The sequence below is a fragment of the Triticum dicoccoides genome, chromosome 7B, assembly GCF_002162155.2.
Source record: "Triticum dicoccoides isolate Atlit2015 ecotype Zavitan chromosome 7B, WEW_v2.0, whole genome shotgun sequence".
Lineage (NCBI taxonomy): Eukaryota > Viridiplantae > Streptophyta > Magnoliopsida > Poales > Poaceae > Triticum > Triticum dicoccoides.
In genome coordinates, this window is record NC_041393.1 from 215,732,424 (window position 1) to 215,738,423 (window position 6,000).

The following is a 6,000-nucleotide window of genomic DNA, read 5'->3' on the forward strand; positions in this document are numbered from 1 at the left end:
TCACCGGCGACTAACCACTATTTTAGATGATGTGACGACATTAGTTAGACTAATTACGGTTAGTTTAGGTCAGTGACGGTGGGCCCCGACCTGCAAACTACTTTTCTTAGGTGTTAATTAACCCTCTGTTAACCAGTGTGTCAATGACATGTGGACACCGCATGTTAGGTTTGACCTAGACCAGCCCTGTTGACCATATGACGTAGTGCTGACCTCATGCTGACGCAATAAAGGATTTCTAGATTTTAAATAAATCTAAATGGTTTAGTTATTTCAGAAATTTGCATAAACTTCCAAAAACAATAGAAATTAACCGTAGCTCAGATGAAAATAATTTATATATGAAAAATTATCAGAAAAATATGAAGAATCTGTTTATGCCATGTTCATGCATGTTTGAGCTAGTTAACGTCACCAACTAGGACATTTCATGATTATGGAATATATGGTAATTAGTTTTGGAGTTGGAATTTGCTATATGTTTGAATTCCACCTCAATTAAAATGACTTAATGTTGCATTAGATGGATTCAGTACCTTGAAATGCCATATGATGCATTTGACTGTGCATTGCATTGATTGTGTTCATTCTTTGCTAGTCGGTGTTGTTCCTTCTCGGTAGCCGACGTTTCCGACGTTGTGATCGTTGTCACTGATGAAGAGCGGTACTATCTTTAGAAGTGCCAAGCAAGCAAAAAAACCTTGATCATTCTGATACAATCCCACTCTCTCACTCTTGCTCTTTGTAGGACCTTGAAGTAAGTCTAGAGGGGGGTGATTAGACTACTTGACCAATTAAAAACTTAACCTTTTCCCAATTTTAGAGTTTGACAGATTTTAGCTATCTTAGGACAAGTCAAGCAATCATCACAAAATTCAAGCAAGCATGCAAAGAGTGTATAGGCAGTGGAAATTAAAGCATGCAACTTGCAAGAAAGTAAAGGGAAGGGTTTGGAGGATTCAAACGCAATTGGAGACACGAATGTTTTTGGCGTGGTTCCGATAGGTGGTGCTATCGTACGTCCACGTTGATGGAGACTTCAACCCACGAAGGGTAACGGCTGCGCGAGTCCACGGAGGGCTCCACCCAAGAAGGGTCCACGAAGAAGCAACCTTGTCTATCCCACCATGGCCGTCGCCCATGAAGGACTTGCCTCACTAGCGGTAGATCTTCACGAAGTAGGCGATCTCCTTGCCCTTACAAACTCCTTGGTTCAACTCCACAATCTTGTCGGAGGCTCCCAAGTGACACCTAGCCAATCTAGGAGACACCACTCTCCAAGAAGTAACAAATGGTGCGTTGATGATGAACTCCTTGCTCTTGTGCTTCAAATGATAGTCTCCCCAACACTCAACTCTCTCTCATAGGATTTGGATCTGGTGAAAAGATGATTTGAGTGGAAAGCAACTTGGGAAGGCTAGAGATCAAGATTCATGTGGTAGGAATGGAATATCTTGGCCTCAACACATGAGTAGGTAGTTCTCTCTCAGAAATGGTAAGTTGGAAGTGTAGGTTTAGTCTGATGGCTCTCTCCACGAATGAAGAGGAGGTGGAGGGTATATATAGCCTCCACACAAAATCTAACCGTTACACACAATTTACCAAACTCGGTGGGACCGAATCGTTAAACTCGGTCGGACCGATTTAGTAAACCTAGTGACCGTTAGTGATTTTCGGTGGGACTAACATGCATCTCGGTGAGGCCGATTCGGTTAGGGTTAGGGCATAAAGTAATCTCGGTGAGACCGATTACACAAACTCGGTGAGACCGATTTGGTAATAAGCTTTCTAGAGAGTTGGTCAGGTAAACTCGGTGGGACCGATTTGCTCTTTTCGGTGAGACCGAAATGTTATAAAAAGGAAACAGAGAGTTTGCATTGCAATCTCGGTGGGACCGATCGCTCACTTCGGTTAGACCGAAACGTTACGAAGGGAAACAGAGAGATTGCAACCCCATCTCGGTGAGACCGAGATCCCTATCGGTAAGACCGATTTGCTTAGGGTTTGTGGCAGGGCTATGACTTTTGGAATCGGTGGCGCCGGATAGAAAGAATCGGTGTGACCAATTTTGGCTTTAGGTTTAGGTCATATGTGGATGTGGGAAAGTAGTTGAGGGTTTTGGAGCATATCACTAAGCACATGAAGCAAGAGGCTCATTAAGCAACACCTCATCCCTTCTTGATAGTATTGGCTTTTCCTATAGACTCAATGTGATCTTTGATCACTAAAATGTAAAATGAAGAGTCTTGAGCTTTTGAGCTTGAGCCAATCCTTTGTCCTTAGTATTTTGAGGGGTCCACTTTCATCATCCATGCCATGCCATTCATTGAGCTTTCCTGAAATAATAGTCTTGGAATAGCATTAGCTCAATGAGCTATATGTTGTTATGAATTACCAAAACCACCCAGGGATAGTTGAACTTTCAATCTCCCCCTTTTTGGTAATTGATGACAACATATAGATCAAAGCTTCGGCAAATGATAATAAAATTATAATAACATCGTTGCTTTGAGAAGTATGTGATAAGCAAGAGCTCCCCCTAAATTTGTGCATAGTTTTAGATTTGCTTTGGACTGCAAATGCACAATGAATTAGGCTCATGGGTTACTCTTCCATGTCACATACATCTTGGTGGAGCGCTCAAAATAATAAACAATGAATACATGCACTCATCACCAAGCATAGTGAGTGATTGCATAAGATAGATAGGATAATATCAAGCATGCATAAGTGTAGCTTATGATCAAACACATGATCATCAATGTCTCACAAGCATAGTATCTCAACCAAAAGCAAACAAAGATTAAAAAACCACCAAATAAAGCAAGAGAGAACAAAAGCAACACTCTCTCTCTCGAAGCCTATGATCTATACATTTTTCTCCCCCTTTGGCAACAAGTTATCAAAAAGTTCATAGAAAATGCATAGTGCTAGACCGACTCTCAGGCTTGATCTTCTGGTGGTGGTGTAGAGATGGCTCCTTGGATGAAGGCTTCAGTTGAAGTGGATGGAGCTGGAGGAGTTGGTGCTGGAGCTGGTTGCACTGGAACTGTAGGGGCAGTGGCTGGTGCTGAAGTTGTTGCTCTAGTGTCTGTCACTGGCACTGCAACTGACCTCTGGGCTCTGGGCACTCTGGCAAACACATTGGTGGTAGTCTTGCCCTTCCTCTCCTGCATGTCATCCTGCAGCTGCTCCACAACTGACTGAATCTTAGTTACCTTGACATCTAGATCATAGAATTTTTGTTCCATGATTCTTTCCAGGCTCTTCTGGTTTTGAGTTAGGGTGGCCAACCCCTTCTCAATCCTTAGAGATGATGCTATCAAGTAACCAAGCTGCTCCTGTTTGGTTTTCAAGAAATATTCAGATGCCTCCTCTTGAGTTGGCATCTTGGCAGCCTTCTCCCTCTTTGCCTTCTCCTTCTTCTCCTGAGCTTGAACTGATTGTGGATCATCTTCATTCATGACAACCTCATTGTCCTCAAAGTCTGGATAAAGTGGAAAGTGTTCCTTATCCAACTGATATTTTCCTGTGCCCATCTTTGAGTTTATCAATTCTTGAATCTGAGGTGCATATCCACAGCTCCTCTTCTGATCTGCTGCAGTCCTCTTGATTGTTTCAATGATCGGGCTCATGACTTTGAACTTCTGTGGCACATCAAACACATGCAACATGTTGATGGCATGCCCTCTGATCATGTTATGGTCACCAGACTTGGGCAACAATGTGTGCCTCAGAATCCAATTTATGGTTGGCAACCCTGACAGCAGAAAGTGAACTGATCCAAGCTTGTGAGTCTCTAATGCCTTGTCTAGAATTTCCTTGTACATGTGAGCCATTGAATTGTGACCCAACTTCTTCTTTGCATAAATGTCTAGGTCATCCTCATTCTCCTTGGGGGCATTGATCAGACTTGCCCATTCTTCAATAGTGGACTGGTACCTTGTACCTTCAGACATCCAAACTATTCTTCCATCTGGATAAAAGTGTGCTGTGGAGTAGAACTGCATGATAAGCTCATCATTCCAGTTGGTGAACTTTTGTCCAACAAAATCTGCAACTCCACAAGCAACAAAGCTGTCTTGCACTCCAGGATAGTGTTGTTCATTTTCCTTGATGAATTTCCAGTCAACCCACCTCATGTCACAGACTATGGGCTTCTTGTCCAACAGAATTGTTTCATAGAAGTCCTGATGTTCCTTTGTATGGAACCTGTAATCAACATCAGTTCTTCTCCTTGTGGCATATGGATCTGCCATCCTCCATATCCTCAATCCTGAGTCCTTCCTGATTCTCATGTCCTCAGCCACAGGATGGGCATCATTGTGGTCTGGTATCTTGGGCTTGAGCTTTCTTAGAACCTGTCCTTCTTCATCTGAATCTTCAGCAACATTGGGCACTGGGGCCTTGTTCTTCTCAGCAGCTGGAATACTCCTGGTATTCCTCTTTGGTGCAGACTTGGCCTTGGGGGCATCTTTGGGTGCTTCCTTGGGCTTAGATGTTGCAGCCCCAGATTTAATAGCATCACCCATAAGCTTTGGTGCCTTTGGTGCTGGTGCAGAAAGCTCTTCCTCTTCCATCATGGAAGGTTGCCCAACAACTCTGGCCATGGTCTTCTTGACCCTTTCCTTCCTCTTCTTGCTTTCATCAGCTGGCTCTTTGGGATCAGGATTTTCAGGCAGTTGAGTTGATGCTCTGGCCTTGGGCATAGGTTGCCTTCTTGCAGGCCTTTTAATCTTCTTGCCTGGCTTTATATCCTTTGCTGAGCCATATTCCTTCTTGAGCACCACTTTCTTGGAAGTAGCCTCATCTTCCTCAGCTTTGTAATCTTCATCCTCTGAATCTGAAGTTCTTTTCCTCCTTTTCCTAGTTGCAGCGTTAGGCAAATTGCTAGGAGTACTTCTGCTCCCTTCATCTGAAGTTGAGGGACTAGTGCCCTCACTCAAGTCCATCTACTCTTCTGACATGTTCTGGCTGTCACTTTGATCAGACATACTGCAAAAGCTGACTGCTGACCCTGTGAAGAGTTATAGATGAGATAGAAAAGATGAGCATCACAAAATGCAGATGTTTTTGCAAAAGAATGACTCAAAAGTTCAGTCTTAGTTTTCCACAGAAAGCATTTGGGATCCACCGATTTTCAAACTCGGTGATACAGAAGCAGTTTTGGAACCTAAACTGATGATCTCGGTTGGACCGAGTTTTAGTTCGGTGGTACCGAGACTGCTAGGGTTTCACAGAATCCTCAAATCGGTTGCACCGATTAGTAATGCTCGGTCAGACCAAGAGTCACTAGTGCAATGGCATAAGCCAAATCGGTGAGACCGAGTTTTTCAACTCGGTGGGTCCAAGATGGTTTCGGCGGAAACCTAACCCTAAAAATTTGAATCACATCTAATCTATGAACTACTTTGGCTGGATAGAAGAGTTTCAATTGTGGCAAGAATCAATATGAAAACAATGTGTCAGGAATCAGACGTGGATAGCACAAAGATTAAGTCCATACCCTAACTTGGCGGTGGACTTGCTACGGCGGTAACGGCGGGGACGAAATCCGTTGACGACGGCGGAGACCAGCGACAGGAGGCTGCTGGCGATGAGGAGACGATCCGGAGACCACGATGGCAGAGCGAGCTGTTGCGCGGGCGAAGGGTTTTGGAGAAATTTCCAAAATTTTGCCTGTGGCTATATATAGCTCGACCCTGTCGGTGTGACCGAGTGGAACAACTCGGTGGCACCGAGATGCATAACTGTGTTCAGTTACAGCAAATCGGTGAGACCGAAAAGTTCAAATCGGTTGCACCGAGATTGAAAACTCAGGTCAACTTGATGATCACGGTAGGACCGAAATGGAAGAATCGGTCAGACCGAGAATCACTAAGAGGTTTTGGAAGTTTAAGTCTATGAAGAATCGGGGACTCCGAGTGCTCCTCACACAGAGTGGTTCAAATCTGACTTGATCAAATTTTGTGATGTAGCATGAATAGAGTTTGAGATGAG